The 26,886-nt window shown below is 39.4% G+C and overlaps 1 pseudogene; it reads right to left on the reverse strand.

Moving 5' to 3' along the window:
* LOC127422862 (myoferlin-like) overlaps positions 1-26,886 on the reverse strand; it is a 74,351-nt pseudogene that overhangs the window by 31,652 nt on the left and 15,813 nt on the right.

A 26,886-nucleotide genomic window follows, 5' to 3' on the forward strand; every position in this document is an offset into this window, starting at 1 on the left:
GGGTGCCCCAACCCATTCACATTCCATGTGGAGAGAGACAATCCACTCATTAACATTTGACATTTTGACATATTAGAAAAAATAGATTGTGTGTCAAAAATAAAATTATAAAGACCACATTCCCCATTAGTGCAACAATCAAACCCCAAACTTCCCCCTGAACCAAACAAACAGAAAAAAGAAAAACAGTGCCAACCGGCTTCCATTGCTCTAAACTCAAACAGTCCATGTACGCCTGCGAGAGTCCCTGCGACAACTGCGGACAGTCAAACGAATCTTCAGTGAGCCGGCTGTTTCATAAGTGCAGCAGATGTCCTAATCCTTCCAACGACCTGCACAAAATACTCCACATAACAAACTCCAGCCAATAGGAGGCATAAACACAAAGAACGGGCAGATTCATCCACAACTGTCCGAAGGAGTGTTATTCCACAAAACAAACTCCAGCTGCTGTATGTTCAGCGAGACAAGCTCACTTGGAGGCAACGTGAAAAACACACCATGACTTCTCAATTTGGCCAGGAATATCAGTGCAGAAGCGATCTTACATTGATGTAAGAGTTTCTGGCATTCCTTGAATCGATCACGTTTCTCTCGTCAAATTCACAAAGTCTGGGAACAAGAAAATTTTGTGGTTCTCCTTTGCTCCTTGCCTTGCGTAACACAAGATCTTTATCGGATGATCTCAGAAATTTGACCGGGGCCTGTCTCCTTCCGTGGATCTCCGAGCTGGGACTCTGTGAGCTTGCTCGATTTCCAGCTAATGGCCTTTTATGTCGAGCAGACTCGGGAAGAGCTCGTCTAGGAATTTCACCATATCTCGACCTTCTTCACGCTCAGGAATTCCAACAATTCGGATGTTTTTTCGCTGACTATGATTCTCTAAATCTTCCAACTTTTCCCAGATGCGTTCCAAATCTGTCTTGGTTGCTAGCGGATTAGCAGCTAATTCCCTCTCCGATGACTCCAGATAATCGATCCACCTCTCGATGTCCGACAATCTTTTAACGAAGTCACAGAATTTCACCTCCATCACCATAATTGATCGACGTATTACAGCAAGATCCTCCTGGCCCGCTACAACCTTCATCAGCATTACAGACATGCTCGACAGTTGGCTTTGAATTTTTCCCGCCGCACCATCCAAACTGAGTCCCTGGTCTGCGGGCCTGTCAGAGGTATCAGCTTGTGCACATTAAGTGTCTTTTAATATCTCCAGAGCCAGATGATTTTGAATTCTTTGCCATGTTGACTTCGTAGAACAGTTATGTTTCAGGGTGTATCGAATCTCACCGGTTTATGACATAAAATAATTAAAAACTAGCAAAGTGCACAGAGCTCGCTGCCCACACGTCCAACCCCTGCATGGCGCCATGCGACCTCAATAACAGTTTTTTTGCAAAGCCTGCAGTTCATTGTAAAAAATTAATAAAACAATACAGTTGTGCGCAAAAGTTTGCCTACCCTTGGAGAATTGGTAATATATGTACCATTTTTAAAGAAAACATGAGTGAGCAGGCAAAACACATTTCTTTTATTTATTACAGGATTCATATTCAACTGTAGGTTACAACAGAATGGCACAATCATAAAACAAAACATAGCAACAAAGAAAAAAAATTAAATGACCCCTGTTCAAAAGTCTGCATACCCTTAGTTCTTAATACTGTGTGTTGCCCCCTTTAGCATCAATAACAGCGTGCAGTCTTTTGTAATAGTTGTCTATGGGGCCCCAAATTCTTGCAGGTGGTATAGCTGCCCATTCGTCTTGGCAAAATGCCTCCAGGTCATGCAAAGTCTTTGGTCGTCTTGCATGAACCGCACGTTTGAGATCTCCCCAGAGTGGCTCGATGATATTAAGGTCAGGAGACTGTGATGGCCACTCCAGAACCTTAACCTTTTTCTGCTGTAACCACTGAAGGGTCAACTTGCCTTGTGCTTAGGGTCATTGTCATGCTGGAAAGTCCAAGAACATCCCATGCACAGCTTTCATGCAGAAGAATGCAAATTGTCTGCCAGTATTTTCTGATATCATGCTGCATTCATCTTGCCATCAATTTTCACAAGATTCCCCGTGCCTTTAGAGCTCACACCCCCCCCCAAAACATCAGTGAGCCACCACCATGCTTCACAGTGGGGATGGTATTCTTTTCACTATAGGCCTTGTTGACCCCTCTCCAAACATAGCGCTTATGGTTGTGACCATAAAGCTCTATTTTGGTCTCGTCACTCCAAATTACATTGTGCCAGAAGCTGTGAGGCGTGTCAAAGTGTTGTCGGGCATATTGTAACCGGGCTTTTTTGTGGCATTGGCGCAGTAAAGGCTTCTCTCTGGCAACTCGACCATGCAGCTCATTTTTGTTCAAGTATCGTCATATTGTGCCCCTTGAAACAACCACACCGTCTTTTTCCAGAGCAGCCTGTATTTCTCCTGAGGTTACCTGTGGGTTTTTCTTTGTATCTTGAACAATTCTTCTGGGAGTTGTGGCTGAAATCTTTCTTGGTCTACCTGACCTTGGCTTGGTATCAAGAGATCCCCGAATTTTCCACTTCTTAATAAGTGATTGAACAGTACTGACTGGCATTTTCAAGACTTTGGATATCTTTTTATATCCTTTTCCATCTTTATAAAGTTCCATTACCTTGTTACGCAGGTCTTTTGACAGTTCTTTTCTGCTCCCCATGGCTTAGTATCTAACCTGCTCAGTGCATCCACGTGAGAGCTAACAAACTCATTGACTATTTATACACAGACACTAATTGCAATTTAAAAAGCCACAGTTGTGGGAAATTAACCTTTAATTTTAACCTGTGTGTGTGTCACCTTGTGTGTCTGTAACAAGGCCAAACATTCAAGGGTATGTATACTTTTGATCAGGGCCATTTGGGTGATTTCTGTTATCATTATGATTTAATAAGGAGCCAAACAACTATGTGAAAATAAATGGCTTCATGATCAGTCATATTTTCAAAATCAATGACAAAATCTCACAATTTCTGCCAGGGTATGCAAACTTTTGAGCACAACTGTATGCGCTGAAATGTGCCACTCAAACTGTTAAGATCAGACTCAAAACATCAGGAAAAATAAACTTCAGTCACTCCTTACAAATGTTTGGATTCTTCAGAAGGATATGCTGAGTTGCAGGTGGTTTATTTCTGATCACCCAATAGGCGTCATTCACAAGATGTAAATGTGGATGGTCATGTGTAGATGTATACACAGATGCTCAGAATGAACCGTTTTTTAAGTTTAGATTCAATAAATTGTTTTTTTTTTTTTTGGACTAGGATGTTTTGAGTTCTGAAAGTTGCTCTTTTTCAATATCTCAAAACACTGAGGAAAATAGTATCCCTAATGACACCTTGTAAATGTGCATCCCAGATCCTCACCATCAAACACAGCACAGCTGTACTGTGTGGTTGAAGCCAGCGGTTTGCATGTAAAAATCAATCAAAAAAAAAATCAAATCACTTTATTGTCACACAGCCATATACACAAGTGCAATGGTGTGTGAAATTCTTGGGTGCAGTTCCGATCAACATAGCAGTCGTGACAGTGATGAGACAGTACCAATTTACAATAACATCAATTAACACAGCACAATTTAAACATCTGATATACACATAATTACACTCAACAATATACAAATAATAACATACACTGTACAGTATACAATACGCACTATATAGATACACATTATTCAATAAAAATAAAAAATAAAAATATATAAAAAAGTATATATAGTATATATAGAATGTACAGTATTGTACTGTATTGACATCCAGGCTGTCGGTTGATAGTCAGTTGTTAAGAGAGAATATAATATAATAATAATATAATTTATGACAGTCCGGTGTGAGATATAAGAGTAAGGGTAATAAAGTGCAGTGCTGATGTATTTTGATCGTGGGAGATCAAGAGTTCAGAAGTCTGATTGCTTGGGGGAAGAAGCTATCATGGAGTCGGCTGGTGCGGGTCCTGATGCTCTCAGGAAGAAGAGGCGCTGATGAGCCTTCTTCACAACGACTTCAGTGTGGACTTCTTCACAACGACTTGAAAAAGAAAAAGAAAAGTCCATCTTGTTGCCGTAGTTGCCAATGCTCACTTCAAACTGAATGGGCTCTCCTGGTTCCTGGATCATAGTTGCACTATAGAAAACTGCACATAGACAGTACTTCCTTCTGCGCTGATACTTCTGTTTAGAAAAAGAAAATACAATAGCTGTAAATAAAGGCTTCAAGTGAAAAACAACTTTGTATGAAACTAAACGAAGTTCACCTGAACAACTAAGACATCATCATTAGATATTTCTTCCACTGTCTTGTCAGCCTTTCCATCAAGTTTAGTAGAGAGTTCAACAAGAATTCTCCCTCTGTAGGCTGCTCCTTCACCCTGCAATGATTCACAAATGTTGCCATCAATTTGAAAGGCAGAATGGTTATCTAAAGACACCTACAGCATACCAATATCAAGGACAGTCATTCAATATTGACCTGAGAGTAAAGGGTGTTATGTTGATCAGCAAAATTGTTTTTCACTGGCTGAATATTACACACAAAACTGGCAAGCCCATTTCAGTCTGGCAAGCTCTAATCTGATTGGCTGGCTTTACACAGCTTCCATGAGTAAGGGCACACTAAGTATTTTTATCAGTCTGCCTGGAAACTAAGCTGTGTTTGTAAGGTATCTGCCAGATACACTGAGCACTTCTGAGGTGGAACTAATCAATGGATTTGTCAAAGTTTTCCAGGATAGTGGCATCAAATCTTTTAAAGATACTCAGAATTTTGTTTGAGGCACTTGGTAACAAGTAAACTTAATATTCAAGTACAACTGTATATTCTGCTTAGTTTTCTGAATTTGTCAGTTTCCCACTTTCAGCTTCTGAATGGGCAGAATTTGAGATTAGATTCTATAGATGGTTTCTGCTGTTTTTCAGTGTGTTTCTGTAAACTGTTTGTGGCAACTGCCAGGTCATTACTTGAATTGTTTTTGTTGTTGTTTTCACACCAGTCTATTATTGACTATTGATCAGAATTGGTCAATAGTCAAAAAGTCTATGCGAGACTACCATCTAAGTAACCTTATGACTGCAACTGAAGCCCAGGACCCAAACTAGATTACCCATTCCCCCATTCATTAATTCCCAATACTTAGGCATGGAATCAGATCAAATACATAATTGGCACTTGCCTGGCCTAAATTAAGGTCTTCGTACGGGTCAGGTAAACCTGTGAACTCTCTCGGGCTGCCATACAGATTAATATAGCAAGGCTCAAATGCAGGCAGGAAGCCCATTTCAGATTTTCCAGTCTCTCCTCTAGAACAACATGAGATTTTGTTAAAAATGTTTATAATGACATTAGATGGAATGAGATCTGTTAAAGCATTCCAGAGGCAGAGCTTCCTACAATGTTAGTGTCAGAAAAACATGCTTCATTCAATTGATAGGTTATAAATGTTAAATGGATAGAGCAGGGTTATTATGAAGATCAGATATCCATATACAATTTAATTATATACACTTTGATAAAAAAAAAAAAAAATAATAATAATAATAATAATAATATATATATATATATATATATATATATATATATATATATATATATATATATATATATATATAAATCAAATAAAAATAAAAATGGTGAAATTGATTTTCCAAAATGACACAATAGAGAAATGCATAATTATGCCATGTCAGTTTATTCTGGGGAGACTGAATGTTATTATAAGGGTTACTGTACTGCACTATGCAATGATTTTGTTGCACGAAAGCTTAACATGCTTATGCTAATTCAAAGAGTGTGTGCAGGCATGCATTTGTAAGATAAAAAGAACGTAACTGCAACCCTTTGGTTAAGATATTCCTTTCAGAACAATATAAAAGGGTTAGTTCAACCAAAAAAAAAATAATTATATCATCAGTTACTCACCATCGTGTCATTCCAAACCTGTTTGACTGTTTTCTTTGGAACACAAAAGGAGAAATTTGGAAGAATGTTCTTTCAAGCTCAAAATGTACACTTTTTTTGGTGGTTTGACAGACATAGAAAAGAGCTGCGTAAAGATTCTTCAAAAAATCCTTTGTGAAAGAAAGTCATGAATTTAGAACAAAAGCAGTGCGAGTTACTGTAACTGTGACAGAATTTAGATTTTTGGGTGAACTTTCCCTTTGATAAAAAGCATTTGGTCTGATATAGTATGAAACCTGTAGTAATAGTGAAGCTTACTTAAGAATATCATTTTATTCTAACAAGATTAAAATACGTGTTTAGACACAAGGGATTGCAGGGATGGAATTAGTACACATATTAAACCTTTACTGTATGAAAATTCATATGCTGGATGGACCTCTAGCATAAAAAAATAAAAAAATTAATAGTTAACATTTCAGACATTTTGAATGTACAATGCCTCATGCAATTTTATGTATAACGTACATTCACCGGCCACTTTAACAGGAACACCTGTAAATCTTCTTATTCATGCGATTATCTAATCAGCCAATCATGTGGCAGCAGTATAATGTATAAAATCATTCAGATATGGGTCAGGAGCTTCAATTAATGTTCACATCAACAATCAGAATGGAGAAAAAATTTGATCTTAGTGATTTAGATTGTGGCATGATTGTTGGTGCCAGACGAGCTGGTTTGAGTATTTCTGTAACTGCTGATCTCCTGGGATTTTCATGCACAACAGTCTCTAAAGTATATAAAGAATGGTGCAAAAAACATCCAGTAAGTGGCACTTCTGTGGACGAAAACCCCTTGTTGATGAGAGAGGACAACGGAGAATGGCCAGACTGGTTCGAGCTGACAGAAAGGCTACGGTAACTCAGATAACCCCTCTGTACAATTGTAGTGAGCAGAATAGCATCTCAGAATGCATAACTTTGAGGAGGACGGGCTACAACAGCAGAAGACCACATTGGGTTCTGCTTCTGTCAGCCAATAACAGAAAACCGAGGCTGCAGTGGGCCTACCATTTGTGTACCTCAGCAGAAATCCAGATTTGTCAGACCAGGCGTTGTTTTTCCAGTCGTCTACTGTCGAGTTTAGGTGAGCCTGTGCCCACTTCAGCCTCAGTTTCCTGTTCTAAGCTGACATGAGTGGTACCCGGAGGGGTCTTCTGCTTCTGTAGCCCTAAACGTTCGACGTGTTGTACGTTCAGAAATGCTTTTCTGCATAGCACTGTTGTAGCACGTGTTTATTTGGGTTACTGTCACCTTCCTGTCAGCTTGGACCAGTCTCAAAACCATATATACAAGTGCAACAGTGGGTGAAAGTCTTGGGTGCAGTTCCGAGCAACATAGCAGTCATGACAATGATGAGACATATACCAATTTACAATAAACATCAGATTTACACAACACAATTTACATATCTAATATTCACATAATTACTCACAACACAATATACAAATAATAATATACAATGTTCAGTATACAATACACACAGTATAGAATACACATACACACAATATAGAATACACAGTATACAAAAAAAAAAAAAAATAGTATATATAAAATATACAGTAGGTTGTATTGTGCTGTATTGACATTCAGGCTGTCGGTTGATAGTCAGTTGCCAGTGTGTAGTTAAGAGAGAATGTAATTTATGACAGTCCAGTGTGAGATTAAAGTGCATTGCTGATGTATATTGATCGTGAGAGATCAAGAGTTCAAAAGTCTGATTGCTTGGAGGAAGAAGCTGTCATGAAGTCGGCTGGTGCGGGTCCTGATGCTGCGATACCACCTGCCTGATGGTAGCAGTGAGAGCAGCCCATGGCTCGGGTGGCTGGAGTCGGAGCTTTTTTTTCACACACCTCCTGGTATAGATGTCCTGGAGGGAGGGAAGCTCACCTCTGATGAAGTGTCTGGCAGTTCGCACCACCCTTTGCAGGACTTTGCGGTTGAGGGCGGTGCTGTTGCCATACCAGGCGTTGATGCAGCCAGTCAGGATGCTCTCTACAGTGGTGGTGTAGAACCATGTGAGGATGTGGTGGTTCATTTCAAACTTCCTCAGCCATCTCAGGAAGAAGAGGCGCTGGTGAATTTTCTTCACAACGGCCTCAGTGTGGATGGACCATGCGAGTTCCTCAGTGATGTGAACTTGAAGCTGCTGACTCTCTCCACCAGTGCTCCATTGATGGTGATGGGGCTGTGTTCTCTATCTTTTCTCCTGAAGTCCACCACAAGCTCCTTGGTCTTGCTGACGTTGAGGGAGAGATTGTGCTCCTGACACCAGCATGTCAGAGTGTGCACCTCCTCTCTGTAGGCTTTTTCATCATTGTCAGTGATCAGACCAACCACAGTCGTATCATCAGCATTTGAGAGACTGATGATGGGGGTCAGAGCAACAGGACGCCAGCAATTTAAGCAAATGATTTTGGATTGCTTTGGTACAGGCACAATGGTGGACATTTTAAAGCATGTGGGGACCACAGACAAGGAGAGGGAAAGGTTGAAAATGTCCGTAAAAACAACAGCCAGTTGGTTCGCGCATGCTCTAATGACGCGGCCCGGAATACAGTCTGGACCCACGGCTTTACGAATATTCACCCGTTGGAAGGATCGAGTTACATCCACTACAGAGACGTAGAGTGAACTAACCTCTGTAGCTTCGGCTGCAAGAGCTCTCTCCGCGAGGGCAGTGTTATTTCCCTCGAAACGAGCATAAAAATATTAAGCTCATCCGGGAGAGAAGCAGCGGTGTTCACGGCAGAGTTTTTATTCCCTTTGAAATCCGTGATGATATTAATTCCCTGCCACATGCTTCTAGAGTCGGTGGTGTTGAACTGTCCTTCAATCTTGTCCCTGTACTGGCGTTTGGCTGCTCTGATAGTTTTGCGGAGGGCATAACTGGCTTGTTTATGCTCCTCCGCATCCCAGGAATTAAAAGTGGAGGTCTATGCATTAAGTGCCGCACGAACATTGCTATTAATCCACAGTTTTTAGTTAGGGTAGATCCGTATTGTTTTGGTTGGTACTACATCATCTATTCACTTCCTGATGAAACACGTTACGGTATCAGCGTAGACCTCAATGTCATCATCAGAGGTGGACCAGAACATCTCCCAGTCTGCATGATCAAAACAGTCTTGTAGCATATAATCTAATTGGTCCGACCAGCACTGGATCGTTCTGAGGGCGGGTGCTTCTTGTTTAGTTTCTGCCTGTAAGCGGGCAGAAGCAGAACAGAAGAGTTGTCTGATTTGCCAAATGGTGGGCGGGGGAGGGATTAGTAGCCATCCCGGAAGGGAGAATAGCAATGGTCCAAAACCAAGTCCCCTTGTGTGTTGAAACTGATGTGTTGGTAGTATTTCGGTGCTATTGACTTGAAGTTGGCTTTGTTAAAGTCCCCGGTCACAATGAGCACAGCCTCAGGGTGCGCGGTTTCCTGCTCACTTATACTCCCATACAATTCCTTGAGTGCCCGGTCTGAGTCTGCTTGTGGGGGGGTTGGGTGTGCACAGCTGTGATAATGACCGCTGTGAATTCCCTCAGTAGCCAGAATGGCCGACACAGAAGCATGAGAAATTCCAGATCAGGAGAGCAGCATCTACATGTTTCCATTGATCATAGTATAAATATTGGGTTACCTCCCCTCCATCCCCCTCGGAATCTACGTCTCTGCTCAAGTGCAATTTAAACTGAATACTTGTACATTTACTGAATTACATTTTCAAAGAAAAAAATAGTACTTGTTACTCCTTACAATTTTATTTAAACGTGAAAAGTACTCATTACATTTTTGCAGATCATTTTCTTTCGTCTTACTATATTGAAGCCGCCTTTTCACTTTATCCAACAAACGACAGATGACAGACTAGAGGTCAGTCATTTCAAATGAAGTGTTACACAGCGGCTGTGTGGAGTTCCGATCACCTGCAGAGGCAGAATTTTAGATCTGATTTGAGCTTTTGATACGTTGAAATACTTGTGCGACTAGACCACATTCAGTCAAAAGTCACATATGATATATTCATTCAAAACTATGAGCACAAAGTAAAAAAAAACACTGACGGTTTTTGTCCCAAACTTTATTCTAAACAACTTTTTACAGATTGGACAGTTATGAAGTAAAAAATTACCATTCATGTTGCAAATATATATTATATAAACAAAAGGCTTTTGTAATTAAATGTATACAAGTCATTTATTTCTACACTTGTCTTCATATTTAAATCATATCTATGAATTTCTACTCCCTATTTGCAGAATTTTTATTGTTGTTGTTGTTAGGCAACTATTAATTATAAATAATAACTATAAAACCAGCAATGATAATGATAATAATAATAATAATAATGGAATCGGAGTAAATATTAATTATGAATTTTATTGAATTCATCCATCTGCTCAACAGCAAGCTTTGTTTGTTAGCAAAAAATAAATACAAAAAAAATCACAAAACAAACAACATTACTAACTTTCTTCAAAGCTTCATTTGTATTTTTTATCTTTATGTTTCAAGGGGCTGGGTGCTCTGACATCGCAATTCGTGAGTGCCTTCTCCCATTCAACGAACATTGCGTGACTGTGGCAACATTTTTGCAAAATAAAATTATGTGGTTCATTAAACGTCCGAAGTGAAATATCCATGTTGTGGCACTAAAAGCAAGTGAAATGTTCTCCTGAACAGATGAGGTTTTTAAGGTTAATGTTCTATCAAGATTTAAATCAAGAAAACCGACCTCCCTACCCTAAACCTTAAAAGGAATGTTCCGGCTTCAATACAAGTTAAGCTTAATTGACAGCATTTGTGCTTATAATTTTATAAAAGCACTTGCATTAATTCTCCTGTTAAAACTCATGTATTATTTGAGCTGTAAAATTGTTTAAATTGACATTTTTACAGTTGTGTTAGGGTTTGTTGACATTACATCGTCATGGTAATGAAGTTGTAAAATTGCCTATAACTTTACACAGAAAAGGCGAATAAGTGATTTTATCACTAAAATAATTTTTACACACATATCCTTTATGTCTTGTTGTTATACTTTTGAAAAAATGAGTATTTTAATGTTAAAATATTGGCTCCCATTTACTTCCATTGTAAGTGCTTCACTGGAAACTCGATTTTTGCTTTTTGTTTTAAAGAAAAGGAGGAACGAGTCTAAATAAATTTTTGTGGTAATCAACACTGTCACAAATGCTTTCGATTGAGCTTAACTTGTGGTGAACCCGGAACATTCCTTTAAAACTAAACCTAACCGATAGTGTCAGAATGTGAGATGAAAAACACCATTTCTGAAGACACCACGTCATTTTGTGGTGCTTCTATCAGAGATGGGGACTCGAGTTAAAGACTCGGACTCGAGTCGCATTTTAATAGACTTCAGACTTGACCCCAGACTCGACTCGACACAAAGGACTCATAAATGTTTCAAAATTTACTCGAGTCTTTTAATCTTAACTTTTAATATCTTAAAGGAAGAATTTGTGTTTTACTACATCTGCTTCACATTTCCCCATTTGTCATGATCGATCGGACCCTTATCATAGAATTCGTTTTTTTTTTTTTCACTTTTGAGTAATTTTCGATATTTAGAAACAGGTATGTGTTGCTAAAAACGCAAGTAGTTAGGTAAAGCAAAACACACAACTAGCTAACTGAATCACAGACATGAAATCAGCCTGTTAGGAAGTATTAGCAGGCAACCCTGCTGTCATGGAAACCAATCAGGCTCAGTAGCCGCTAGCCATCAGCTAGCTATCAGCTACTTTAATATTGTTGTGTACTGAACAAGACAGCACTGACAATGCAATACAACAGCTGTCAACTGAACACAACAACAACTCCGACATCACCATTGCAGTTTATTTAGGGTGACCATACGTCCTCTTTTTCCCGGACATGTCCTCTTTTTTGGATCTTAAAAAAGTGTCCGTCCGGGATTTCTAAATTTGCGAAAATGTCTGGGATTCGGCTTTAGTTGCATTATGATGTGCATCTGGTCTAATACTTCATTGTGTGTGCACGCATATTTGCATTGCTTTAACCCCTCTTTGTAAGTCCCGCCTTCTCGCACACCAATTGGTCGATTATAAGAGGCTTGCAGCAACTATTGGCCAAATTCCTGCCTGTCAATCTCTCCGCAAATGCGCGAAGCGCTGGTGTGTTTGTTGTGTGAGATTTACACAAAAAATTCCCATGCATCTGTCCAGGTCGAGATCTGTGGGAAGCGGAATGTATGACATGTAAAGCTGGCATTTATGTGTCAGTTACTAATAAAGGTGCAAGTGATTTAGAAGCACACATTAGCTCTGCAAAGCATAAAGGGTCAGCAAAAGGTGAAAGCTCATCAGGTAAATTAACGGACTACTTTTTGCGACCAGGTAAAATTGTTATCACATTGTTTCATTTTCCATGGCCATTCAAAATAATATTAATAGTACATAAAGGTACACTCATGGCATCAAACATTTTATTTTAGTACATAATCATTCAAAAGAATGTTGGACATTTTTATTTATTTATATATATTTATGTTATGCTAATAGAGTGTCTTTCACTGTATTAAAGTTTGTATTCATAGTAACACTGTTTTGAACACCATCTGTGAAAATAGGTGTCCTCTTTTTGGAAAACCAGAATATGGTCACCCTAGTTCATTTATGTACTATTAGTTAAACGTTTTTTCATGATCCATTGCACTGTCACAGGCAAGGACCTTTTCTTCTGGTGATGTTTATTGCCAGTTGGCATTGGCAATCCAGTTTATGGTGCATTACCGCCACCTACTGAGCTAAACAGTGAAACATCACAATAAAGTCTTCCAGTGGAATCAAACATCAAAAATTTAATCAAAAAGAGGTCACACCTCATGTAGGATTAAATCTTAAACTGAGTATACTTTAAATATAGTTTACCCTATGGAATTTACTTGTAAACAAACAAGTTATTTTTAATTCATTCTTGAAGTCTAATGAACTTGCAGGAATGCAGTTCAGCCCCCATTAATGATATGAAATGTACAGCATATATCGTGATAAATATCGATATTGAACGATATGAAAAAAACCTTTTGATAATTTTTTTGGCCCAAATCACCCAGCCCTACCTAATGATATTGCATTAAATTGCATATGTCATATTGCCTTGCTTGTGTGCATGTTCTGAGCATTGTTGAACTGACCATGAGAAAAACTGCGGCACCTTTATTACAAATCAAGTCGGTGAAATCATAAAATAAAATAAATAAAATAATTTTAGGTAAGTTTAGGTAGAATCCTATTAGTATCCCCGTTTTTTCAAAGATCATACATTTATAATTTTTAAGTAGAGTATTTAAAAATTTAAAGTCGCGTGGCGCCATGCGAGATTCGGACGCATGAATGGCGAGCTCTGCGCACTTTGCTAGTTTTAATACTTTTTGTGTCAACAGTGAGATTCGATACACTCTGTTCCATAACTGTTCTATGAAGACAATATGTCAAAGAATTCAAAATCCTCAGCTCTGGAGATATTAAAAGACACTTACGTGCTCAAGCTGAAGCCCCTGAGCAGCAGGCCGAAAGCCCGGGACTCAGTTTGGCCAGTGAGGTGAAAGAGATTCGGCGTCAACTGTTGAACATGTCGGCAATGCTGACGAAGGTCGTTGCTGACTTGGAGGGTATTGCTGTAATACATCAATTGATCACTGCCATGGAGACAAATTCACTGAATTGGTTACAAGAGTGGCAGATGTTGAGAAATCATCGGAGTCATCGGAGAGGGAATTAGCTGCTAACCCGCTAGCGACCAAGGTGGACTTGGAGCACTTCTGGGAAAAGTTGGAAGACCTTGAGAATCATAACCGGCAAAACAACGTATGAACTGTTGGAATTCCTGAGCATGAAGAAGGCCCAGATATGGCGAAATTCCTAGATGAGCTCTTTCCAAGTCTGCTCGACATAACAGGCCATAAGCTGGAAATCGAGCGAGCTCACAGGGTTCCGGCTCGGAGATCTGCAGAGGGAGACAGTCCCCGATCAATTCTGGCCAAATCTCTGAGATCATCCAATAAAGATCTCGTGTTATACGAAGCGAGGAGTAAAGGAAGGCTTTCTTGGAAGAACCACAGCATTTTCTTGTTCTCAGACTTTGTGAATTCGACAAGAGAGAATGTGATCGATTCAAGGAATGCAAGAAACTCTTACATCAACGGAAGTTCGCTTTTGCACTGATGTTCCCGGCCAAATTGAGAATAGATACTAAGGATGGCCACAAAATATGTTGGTGCTGCCGTGCATACGTTTTTCTGTTTTTTTTTTTCTTTCTGGGGGATGTTCGGGGTTTGATTGTTGTACCAATGTTGGAATGTGGTCTTTATAATTTTATTTTTGACACACAATCTATTGTCAAAATGTCACATGTTAATATGAGCAGATTGTCTCTCTCCACATGGAATGTGAATGGGTTGGGGCACCCCATAAAAAGAAGGAAGGTTATTTCTTTTCTAAAACGTAAGAAATATGATATAGTGTTTCTTCAACAAATGCATCTTTCCCTGCAGGAAGCTGAAAAATTTGGGAAGATATGATGTGGACATGTTTTCTTTAGTGCTGGCTCAAGTAAGAGCAGGGGAGCCATTACATTGATAAGTAAATATCTACAATTCAAATGTTTCAAACAGATTAAAGATAAATTAGGAAGAGTCGTTATTGTTTTAGCAGAAATTCAGGGGAAAAGGTTGATTTTGGCTAATATTTACGCACCTAACGCTGATGATCAGGGCTTTTTTATAGATCTTGAAGGGATGTTGCAAGCCGCTGGCACCCCTCACATTTAATCTGTTGTGGATTGCTCAATTGGAAACATCTTAGTCTCAGATCATGCCATGGTGAGTTTAGAGGTGTTGCCACATACGGAGAATCATATAGTTGGCCCTTTAATGTATCCCTTTTGCAAAATCCTGAATTCCAACAAATGTTAAAGGCTGAAATCAACGTTTATATGGAGATAAACTGGTCCTCAGTATCCTCTGTGGGCGTGGCTTGGGAAGCACTTAAAGCGGTCCTTAAGGGTCGGATCATACAGTATGCCTCATTCATCAAAAAATCCAAAGCACGAGAACTCGTGGAGTTGGAAGGGAATATTAAAAGTGCCAAGGCAGAGCTGAAGCGCCGAATGTTGTCTGATGGCCTCAGAGAACTGACCCGATTGAAATACAGATATAATACTATTTTGTCACGGAAGGTGTAGTTTTGGCTATTCAGGGCAAGACAGTCATACTTTGAGTCAGGGGACAAAGCAGGAACACTTCTGGCTAGAAATATAAAGCAGAGAGTCTTTTTCTACCATTCCCTCAGTGAAATCTGCTGGTAGTGAAATATTTACCTCAGCCATTGATATTAATAATGCTTTTAAAGAGTTCTATCTTGATCTCTATAGCTCCACGTCTTCGTCTACTGATGAAAATATTAGAAATTTTGTGGAATCATTAGAACTTCCTAAACTGACGGCCGAGCAAAAAAATTCCCTTGATTCTGAGATAAACTTGGAGGAGCTTGGCGAGGTAATTAAGGCCTTGCCTACAGGCAAGGCTCCAGGGCCAGATGGCATCAAGTGAGATGGTAGCGACTGGAGTCTGATCATTTGCCACTGACCACATGATATTGATGAAACGCCTTATGTTATCAGAAGAGCTGCAGCCCCGAATAAACCCCACCTGATCTATATGTATAAGAGATGTCATAACTTAATCAGTTAGCCAAAATTTTTTACAATATTTTTACATCTAGCTGGATCAGGGAAATTGTATGGTAACTCTTTCACTCACTTGGATCTTTGTCCTTTTTAAGAATCAGACTGATCCAGTGGAGCCAGTTCTGTAGCATAAGATCTAAAAATGGCTCCACTTTTGTTAGAAGTTTATATGGAATCATTAAAGAATGGAAAGCTTCCGCCAACCATGACACAAGCCCGGATCAGTCTGATTCTTAAAAAGGACAAAGATCCAAGTGAGTGAAAGAGTTACCATACAATTTCCCTGATCCAGCTAGATGTAAAAATATTGTAAAAAATTTTGGCTAACTGATTAAGTTATGACATCTCTAATATATATAGATCAGGTGGGGTTTATTCGGGGCTGCAGCTCTTCTGATAACATAAGGCGTTTCATCAATATCATGTGGTCAGTGGCGAATGATCAGACTCCAGTCGCTACCATCTCACTTGATGCCAAAAAGGCATTTGATATGGTAGAATGGGATTATCTTTTTAAGATTTTTAAAATATACAGGTTCGGGAATACTTTATTTGGATGGATTAAGTTAGTTTATAGAAACCCGGTAGCGGCGGTACAAACAAATGGATTAATTTCAGAATATTTTACTCTGGATGGGGCACCCAGCAAGGTTGCCCTCTTTCCCCATTATTGTTCTGTCTTGCCCTGGAACCATTAGCAGCTGCGATAAGAAAGGAAGATGATTTTACAGGGGTGGTGGCTGGTGGTATGGCACATAAGCTTTTGCTTTACGCAGATTAAATTTTATTATTCGTCTCTGACCCCACTAGATCTATGCCTTGCCTCCACAGAATTATTAATTCCTAAATTCTCAGGATACAGAGCCAATTGGTCTATATCCAAAGCTTTGGCCCTGACAGCGTACTGCCCAGCAATGGCTTTTCAGCCAGGCGTCTTCCAGTGGCCCAAACAGGGCATTAAGTATTTGGACATTTTATTCCCAGCAAATTTGTGTGATTTAGTTACTTAATTTTGACCCCTTAATAAAAAGGTTTTCGAGCGATGTGGGCAGGTGGGCTTCATTACATTTAGCTATGATTGGGAAGGTTAATGTTATTAAAATGAATTGCATTCAAAAATTCATCTACCTGCTACAATCTCTCCCTGTAGATGTCCCCCTCTCTTATTTCAAGCAATTTGATAGCATAGTGAAGTCCTTCATTTGGAATGGTAAACGTCCCAGATTACATTTCAATAAGTTACATAGGCCAACTGACAAAGGTGGGCTAGGCCTACCCAAGATTTTGTTATATTATTATGCATTTGAGTGAGCCCCTCCCTGGTTTTGTATTGAACAGAAAGTTCTTGCCCCTATTCCGCCACTGCAAAGCCTTTCTATTAAACTAACCGGAGAAGTTAAGTTACACCCTGTTATCTCGCATTTGCATGTGGTATAGACAAAAGTGTCCAGAGTGTTTAATTCTGACATTTATTTAAATGTTACCTCGAGCATATGGCTGAACCCAAAATTATGTATTAATAAGTCCCTTTCTGCTGGTCAGAATGGATTGTGAGGGAGGTTAATACGCTCGGTGACATATATGAGAGTGGAGTGTTAAAAATATGAAAATATGGTTCAACATTTTAGGATTCCCAGATTTCAGTTCTTTAGATATTTACAGCTGCGCCACCTGCTCTGTACTATTTTGGGGAGTAGCATACACCCCCCCTAAAGTGGCAGATACTCTGGGAGTGGTGATTACTGCTTGTGGAAAAGGTCATGAGGCATCAGTGTATTACTCCCTTTTAATTCAGAGTCTGGGGGAAGGAGCTTCAACATCTCTCAAGAGATTATGGGAGAAAGATTTAAACTTGGTATTAGAGGAGGGAGTGTGGGCTAGGATTCTAAAAAATGTCAAGTCTACATCTAGAGATGCAAGGGTGTGTCTGATGCAATTTAATATTTTACATCGATTCTATTGGACCCCCTCTAGATTGTATAGAATTGGTCTCAAAGACACACCCACCTGCTGGCAATGCCAATCAGAAGACGGGGACACAACCAATGTTTTTGGTGGTGTGATAAGATCCAAGAATTTTGGTTGAGGGTTCAGAGTTTTATGTGTGATGTATTGGGTACTCAAATTTTATTTTGCCCCAGACTCTGTATTCTAGGCATTGGGACGGTTATTAATATAGGGGATGGGTACATAAAGAATCGGGTCATGGCTGGTGTCATGATCGGAAAACAGGTCATCCTTAGGGAATGGAAGTCAGCTGGTGCGCCCTCGTTTCGGGGAGTGGTGCATGGAGTTGGGCAGGGTGGCGGCATTTGAGGGGATGAATATATAGAAGGTGGGGCAACATGGGTTTATTTAATAAAATATGGAGCAGTTATTTGGAATTTTTGGAGGGCTCTTGGGGGGAGACAGTGGAAGGAGATAGACAATATTAAATGAGTGTGTGCACTCTTGTTTTTTTTTTTTTAAATACTTTGTTGATTTATTGTTTATTTATGTGTCATTATTAATTTATTATCAGACCACTGAGGTGCGTGTTTGTGTCAGGTTGGTGGGGGGGATGTTCAGAGGGAAGGGTTTTAAGTTCATAACATTTTATTCTGTATTTTCTGTCATGTTTATTTAAAGGTGCAATATGTAACATTTTTCATGTAATATTCGTTTGCCAATGTGTGAACGGCTTGTAACGCAACTTAAAAAAATTAGCCCTTCCCGGACTTCCTAGGTTGCCTATTAAAGCCTGTAGACTGATTTTCATGCGAAAGGAGCGGGTCGCTTTTGCCAGGAAAATCCAAAGGGTGTGACGTTTTGCTCACTCCCGAGAGCCTTGCCTCAGTGCTTCCACTATTTAACAGTGTCAACAGACAGTCTGCAACACTAGGTAACATTATCTTAGAGATGGAATCCAGCAAATGGCTGGCTCCAAATACAACACAGACTCCTACACAAACTCAGAGTAAGCCAAAAAAAAAAAAAAAAAAAAAAAATTTTTTTTTTTAATGAATCCTGTCTGGCTAAGCGGAAACGTGATCGTGGTCGTGCGAAAACTTGTGAAATATAGTGCCATAAGGATTGATTTGTTTAATTTTAGATAACTTGATCTTGCCTGCTAACGCTGACGAATTGCAAGCTAACTTGTTTCGTAACTTTCAAATAATTTCAATGATCATCTCTTTATACTAAAAGTCAGGTTAATGTCAATGTTAATCTGTAATTATTCAGCAAGGTAAACTACAATAACACAAATCAATGTTCAAGATAATGCAAAAAGCTCCATTCATTAGTGTAACGTAAGTTGGTTATACAGAAAATATATACATTCTATTATTATAAAACAATAGCACATCGATATATCAAAATGACAGTTATGATGGAATCACATCAATACTGAATTGTGTCAACATATGCAGTCTATTTTGTAAACAGCTACTGTCATCATCCACCAAATTTAACTAACAGCTATTGATAAAGCTGGCTAGCTAGCTAACGCCAACATAGGCTATCGTATAAATGCAATCAATGTATCATGCAAAGAAAAGAGATCAAACTACAGTCTCGCATAGTCAGACCTATATCCACACTTTGTTTTAGCCCAGTTCCAGCACTGGAGAGTCAAATATAATATGCAGTCTCAAAGTTTGCAGTAAAACAATCATAACTGTGTAATTTTAATCATCTGTCTTAATGATGCTGGTGAATCACGTTCAGTCTCTTTGTTTTGGTTAATGCTGGCTCGCTTCCCTATAGAGTGTGTGCACACGATCACGAGCAACAGGCTGCAGTTCACTTAACGGCCACAGGTGTCATTAATAACAAGGGTTTCTGAATCTTACATACTGCACCTTTAATCTGTGACTGGAATCAATAAAAAAATTTAATAACAAAAAAGATAAAACGTTTAGTGACTTGACTCGGACTCCAGTGTTAAAGACCTCAGACATGACTCGGACTTCAGATGAAAGACTTGTGAACATTTCTTCTATGACCCTTTCGGCTCACGTGTCAACTTGCATGCTCTTCAGGACTAGTTCCCCAGTCATTTGTATTGTGTATGCAATGCTCTATCTGAGCTACCGTGCAATTTGTTCACACTTAAACAAGCTTGTAAATGTAGTTGGTTATGTAATGCAAATGTTAAAATGAGTCATGAGCCATAGTAAAAGTGTTTATTTGTCATAAGGTAGCATTGTGTGAGGAACAGATCGAAAAGTAAGTGTTTATGAACTGATAATCTGCCGTTTTACTCGTGATTTGAGTGAAAGGGGATAAAAGTCATTGTTGTTTTAACGCCTCTAGTGTTCATTCCACCAGGAAATTGCCATGTTACATACAACAGGCAACATAAAAATCATTTTGCAAAAATGTAGTGTTGCCAACTTTGCGACTTTGTCGCTAGATTTTGCGACTTTTTGAAACCCTTTGCGAGTAAAAGAGCCATCTTGCAACTAGTGACAATTTTAGCAACTTTTGTAATCTGCTTTAGCGACATTCTTCCACATCTGGTGACATAAAACACATCTCTGTGTTCTAGCGCCCCCCTGTGTTTCAAGTAATATGACTGACCTACATGCCATCAGGAGTTCAATTTATGTGCATACCGATGTTCTATAAATCGAATGACTGATGAGCTGACATGTTGTTGGTATTTGTTGGGACAATCTCAACCTCAATTCACATGCATGCTTTCAGTTTAGAAAAGAAAAGTCAGCCTACAGCGATAGAAGAGCATTGAGAAATTATCTAGCAGGGTGAGAGTGAGAAAGAGAGATAGAATGGATATAAACCCCTGAGCTATAATAAAGTGTAGAGATAAATGATATGAACAGATGAGGTGTCACTGTCAAAAAGTCATGTGACACAGTAACACTGGCACAAGTACTACACACTGATGGTTCAGCATCACACAACAGATACGTTAAAAAATATAAGATATATTACATATGATCTCCAAACCAGCTCCATGTGAGGCATTATAAGGCATATAGATCCATGTTTAAAAATAAATAAATAAAAAACATCCCCAACACTACACCGCTGCCTACACATGGTTGCTATTGCTAGGATAATTTTGGACTTTGACATTGTTCAATAATGCAGTTTAATTACAAAACAAAATAAATAAATAAATAGAAATCCCCCACTGTCTGAATGTTTGACAAGTTCAATTATTGATAGCTAAATGATTAGTAGTAAAATACTAATTGATAAATCATTAGTTCAATAAATTTTTTTTTTTTAAAAACATGGTTCTACACCTTTAAAAAATTGCAATAGCTCTTTACGCCAATTCATTTACATATGTAAATTTGATGTCTTGTGTAATAAATGACATCATCAAGTGATTTAGCTACTTTTTATTTTTTTATCCCCTTTTTCTCCCAATTTGGAATGCCCAATTCCCACTACTTAGTAGGTCCTCGTGGTGGCGCGGTTACTAACCTCAATCCAGGTGGCAGAGGACAAGTCTCAGTTGCCTCCGCTTCTGAGACCGTCATTCCACGCATTTTATCACGTGGCTCGTTGTGCATGACACCGCGGAGACTCCGCATGTGGAGGCTCATGCTACTCTCCGCAATCCACGCACAATTTACCATGCGCTCCATTGAGAGTGAGAACCACTAATCGCGACCACGAGGAGGTTACCCCATGTGACTCTACCCTCCCTAGCAACCGGGCCAATTTGGTTGCTTAGGAGACCTGGCTAGAGTCACTCAGCACACCCTGGATTCGAACTCACGACTCCAGGGGTGGTAGTCAGCATCAATACTCGCTAAGCTTCCCAGGCCCCCCGTGATTTAGCTTCTTTTAGCGACATTTCAGCGAGCCTTTGGCGAATTCCCATGAGAAATAGTTGCCAGCACTGAAAATATAGTTATTGTAAGATGATTCTATGACCAGGTTGTGAATGCCACTGGGTGAGAAATATGACATTCTTCAGTGACAGTAAAAAGGCGACAAACCAATCTAATCAACATCCTCTCTCACACAATCTCCTTTCTTGATTTCATTCTAGCTAGAACAATTTAACGTGAATACTTTTTTACTTTAACTCAAGCATGTTTTGGCTAGATACATGGACTTTTAATTGAGGAAGATTTTCACTCAGTATCCATACGTTCACACCTTTGTCAGCTATGCAACCATGCCACAGCTAAGATGCTCACCAGTCAAATACAGTCAGCTTGATTCTTTCACACATGGACGGGAACTGTAAAACAAGTCAAAGGTTTTTCACTTGGAAATTTCAAGGGAGCAGAAAATTAGACAATTAACACATGGCATAAACAAATCTGTTCCAATCCAGCATTGAAAACAACAACAACAAAAAAAAAAACAACAACAAAAAAAGCACTATTACCTTAACCTGTAGATTAAGCTGTTGGCTCCACTCTGGGTTTGCAATCTTCTCTATTATGTTTGTACAGAGTTGTAAGCAGTAAGCACAGACATGGAACTATACTTTAGACAGAAGTCAGAAAAGTATCTGGGCACTTGAAGGAATAGTTCACCCAAAAATTTAAATTCTGTCATTATTTGCTCATCCCCATGTTGCTCCAAACCCGTATGAAAATCAAATATGGCGGCTACATAACATCAAACCTCATTGGTTCTAAGGCATGACGTTATGACGTTTGGTCTTGAGAAGCGATGAGAAGAAATTAGGTTTGATGTTATCAACATGCCCCCATTTTCAACCAAGTTCTTTACAGAGCTGTTCAGCCATGACGTCAATTTGTAGTCGAAACCAGAAGGCATATTTGCCATGGGTTCCCTCTGGAATTTCCTATGGGTTTTTATAATGGGGTCTTTCAATTTATGAGTAAAATAAGGTCTTTGTAAACATTACTTGAAGACACTCTGACATTGTGTTCTACAAAAATACACAAATTACACACAGTCATACTTCAAACATGAATTTTAAAGCCGCCATGTTTTAATAAAATGCATATGCCAACGAGTTTCTAGATAAGGACAGCAACATTAGTGTAAAGTAACAAAGTACAAATACTTTGTTATTGTACTTACAAAATTTGGACGTTGAGTATTTAATTTTTCTGCAACTTTTACTTTGCTAAACTGTTTAGCCAGATAAATACTTTTTACTCTCTTTACTCATTACACTGATTTAAAAAAGTTTGTTTTATTACAAAAAAAGCACAGAGCAGCTTATAAACAGAGCACAGTGTGTTTGATTGACAGCAGCATGAACACAGACACTCAGCGCATGCTCTCATGGAGTCTGCATAAGACCAGCGAGGTGTGCTTTTATGAAGAATTGAGAAGTTATGATCTTAAAAAGCCTAAAAACGCTTCCAAATGCACAGATACGTTTCTATTTACCCCAGCTATGTACAAACCTGAAAGTCTAAATGTATTCACTGTATTTAAGCCACAGAATACAAGGAACACAGAACCCATGGAGGACACTTCTAAGATGTTGTGGAATAATGACAGTAGGTGCTTTTACCATATGATTTTGCTTCATTCATTAATGTTGAATGATGATGAATGGAAAACGGGGTGTCGCATGCTTTTGGTTAATTCTACGGGACCGGCAGCATAGAATATTGACTCAATTTGGTACCCGTGTGCTGTTTCATGTATATGATGGACAATTCATGTATATGAAGCTTTTCTAAACTGTCCTCTCCCTCTCATATGAAGCATTGAGAAGTTTGATTCACTTTAGTGAATCGATTTGTTCATTGTTCATATACAGTACTGTACAAAAGTCTTAGGCACATAAGATGTTTCACAAAAGCATTTGTCTTAAGATGGTTAATTATATCTTCAGCTTTAGTGTGTCAATAGGAAATACAGTGCATCCGGAAAATATTCACAGCGCTTCACTTTTTCCACATTTTGTTATGTTATACAGCCTTATTCCAAAAAGGATTAAATTCATTATTTCCCTCAAAATTCTACAAACATTACCCCATAATGACAACGTGAAAGAAGTTTGTTTGAAATCTTTGCAAATGTATTAAAAATAAAAAACGAAAAAAAAAAAAAAAAAAAATCACATGTACATAAGTATTCACAGCCTTTGCTCAATACTTTGTTGAAGCACCTTTGGCACCAACTACAGCCTCAAGTCTTTTTGAGTATGATGCTACAAGCTTGGCACACCTATTTTTGGGCAGTTTCTCCCATTCTTCTTTGCAGGACCTCTCAAGCTCCATCAGGTTGGATGGGGAGCGTTGGTGCACAGCCATTTTCAGATCTCTCCAGAGATGTTCAATCGGGTTCAAGTCTGGGCTCTGGCTGGACCACTCAAGGACATTCAGAGCTGTCCCGGAGGCACTCCTTTGTTATCTTGGCTGTGTGCTTAGGGTCGTTGTCCTGTTGGAAGATGAACCTTCGCCCCAGTCTGTGGTCCAGAGCGCTCTGGAGCAGGTTTTCATCAAGGATGTCTCTGTACATTGCTACATTCATCTTTCCCTCGATCCTGACTAGTCTCCCAGTTCCTGCCGCTGAAAAACATCCCCACAGCATGATGCTGCCACAACCATGCTTCACTGTAGGGATGGTATTGGCCAGGTGATGAGCAGTGCCTGGTTTCCTCCAGACGTGACGCTTGCCATTCAGGCCAAAGAGTTCAGTCTTTGTTTCTCATGGTCTGAGAGTCCTTCAGGTGCCTTTTGGCAAACTCCAGGTGGGCTGTCATGTGCCTTTTACTGAGGAGTGGCTTCCGTCTGGCCACTCTACCATACAGGCCTGATTGGTGGAGTGCTGCAGAGATGGTTGTTCTTCTGGAAGGTTCTCCTCTCTCCACAGAGAAATGCTGGAGCTCTGTCAGAGTGACCATCGGGTTCTTGGTCACCTCCCTGACTAAGGCCCTTCTCCCCCGATCGCTCAGTTTGGCCAGGTGGCCAGCTCTAGGAAGAGACCTGGTGGTTCCAAACTTCTTCCATTTACGGATGATGGAGGCCACTGTGCTCACTGGGACCTTCGATGCTGCAGACATTTTTCTGTACCCTTCCCCATATCTGTGCCTCGGTACAATCCTGTCTCGGAGGTCTACAGACAATTCCTTGGACTTCATGGCTTGGTTTGTGTTCTGACATGCACTGTTAACTGTGGGACCTTATATAGACAGGTGTGTGCTTTTCCAAATCATGTCCAATCAACTTGACTCCAATCAAGTTGTAGAAACATCTCAAGGATGATCAGTGGAAACAGGATGCACCTGAGCACCCCCCACTGAACATCGTGTCAGTCTGAGATTACATAGAGACAGAAGCAATTGAGAACTGTGACAAATTCTCCAAGAAGCTTGGAACATCCTATCTGCCAACAACCAAGAAAAACTGTGTCCAGGTGTACCTGGGAGAATTGGTGCTCTTTTAAAGACAAAGGTGATCACACCGAATATTGATTTAGCTTTTTTGTGTTTACTGGACTTTGTATGACATTAAGTGATAAATGAAAACTATTTATGCAAAATCTTTCACAAGTTCCTAAAACTTTTGGACAGTACTGTACATGAGCCATATTAAAGATAGATTCATCTGAGTTCTATACAGAATACCCTACACATTATTTCATGTCTTCTTATTTGTTGCTGAATATTTAGTTAAATGATGCTGTTTCGATTCATTTATTCTCCTGAATGTGTTTACATTTATTTAAACTCTGGTGTATCTGTTCAAATGCTGTTCAATACTGATAGTTATATTTTTTAAATAAAGATAACACCTGGGGCCTGTGTAGCTCAGCGAGTATTGATGCTGACTACCACCCCTGGAGTCGCGAGTTCGAATCCAGGGTTTGCTGAGTGACTCCAGCCAGGTTTCCTAAGGAACCAAATTGGCCCGGTTGCTAGGGAGGGTAGAGTCACATGGGGTAACCTCCTCGTGGTCAATGTGGCGCATGGTAAGTTGTGTGTGGATCGCAGAGAGTAGCATGAGCCTCCACATGCTGAGAGTCTCCGTGGTGTCATGCACAACGAGCCACGTGATAAGATGCGCAGATTGACTGTCTCAGAAGCGGATGCAACTGAGACTTGTCCTCTGCCACCCGGATTGAGGTGAGTAACCGCACCACCACGAGGACCTACTAAGTAGTGGGAATTGGGCATTCCAAATTGGGAGGAAAGGGGATAAAAAAAAATAAAAAATTAAAAAAATAATAATAATTTAAAATAAAGATAATAATTTAGTGTAGTTAGGCCCAACTGTTAATAGTTTGTAGTGTAGCTTACTATTTTTAAAAGGGTAGCTTCAACTCAAAACTGCTCAAAGACAGAATAAGTAAATATGTTGAACATTTACATAATAAAATTATTGATATTATTGTTTGAATTAATTATATTCTGTTCATGTTCATTTCCATTAACTATAGCTTATTTTCTGAGTGAAATGCCCTGTCCTTATACACCTGCGACTCAGCTTTACTTTTGTATTTTGTTTAATTTTTGTATCCAATATTACCTATATGAGACTCAATTATATGGCTTTAAAAGTAACAACATAAATGGGTCGCATTTTATAAGATAAAGGATACTTTTTGATACTGAAGTATTTTTAAAACTAAGTACTTTCTTAAGTAGTATTTTAATGGATGACTGTGGCAGATCTCTTGCTCTCAACTGAAGGAGGAAGCGTGAGCCGTGTAAACATCCAAACGTAAGGCATTTTTTTTACACACACTACGGTATGCTTTTCAGCATCTACATAAATACACTCAAACACAAAAGGATTTCAGTCGAACATTCAACACAGACAGCTTCGCGTATCGCTCTCTCTCTCTCTCTCCTGCTGCAACTCTGGCTGCTGCCTTATCTCTCTCCCGGCTGATTGCGATAATTCTCCTCCAGCAGTCCATCCTTATCGCTCGGCCATGCCCTGCTCGCCACAATGACTTTTACTTAAGTAATAAAAGTTGAGTACTTTGTCCACCACTGGACTGCAAATACCACAAGCATGCAAGTGAACCTGGCTGATGAAACGGAAAACCGCAGTAGTTCTTATCTAGCAACTTGTTAACAACATACTATTTAAAAAACAAACAAAATAAAACAAAAAAAACACGGTGACTTCAAAGTGTAATTTTTGGGTATGACTGTAGAACAAAACGTTCAAGTATTTTGAACAACTGTAATGTTTACCACAGACAATATTTTACTCATAAATCCAAAACTGCTATTATAAAACCCTGAGGGAACCCATGGCTCAATAA

This window comes from Myxocyprinus asiaticus, chromosome 32 (assembly GCF_019703515.2).
Source record: "Myxocyprinus asiaticus isolate MX2 ecotype Aquarium Trade chromosome 32, UBuf_Myxa_2, whole genome shotgun sequence".
Classification (NCBI taxonomy): Eukaryota; Metazoa; Chordata; class Actinopteri; order Cypriniformes; family Catostomidae; genus Myxocyprinus; species Myxocyprinus asiaticus.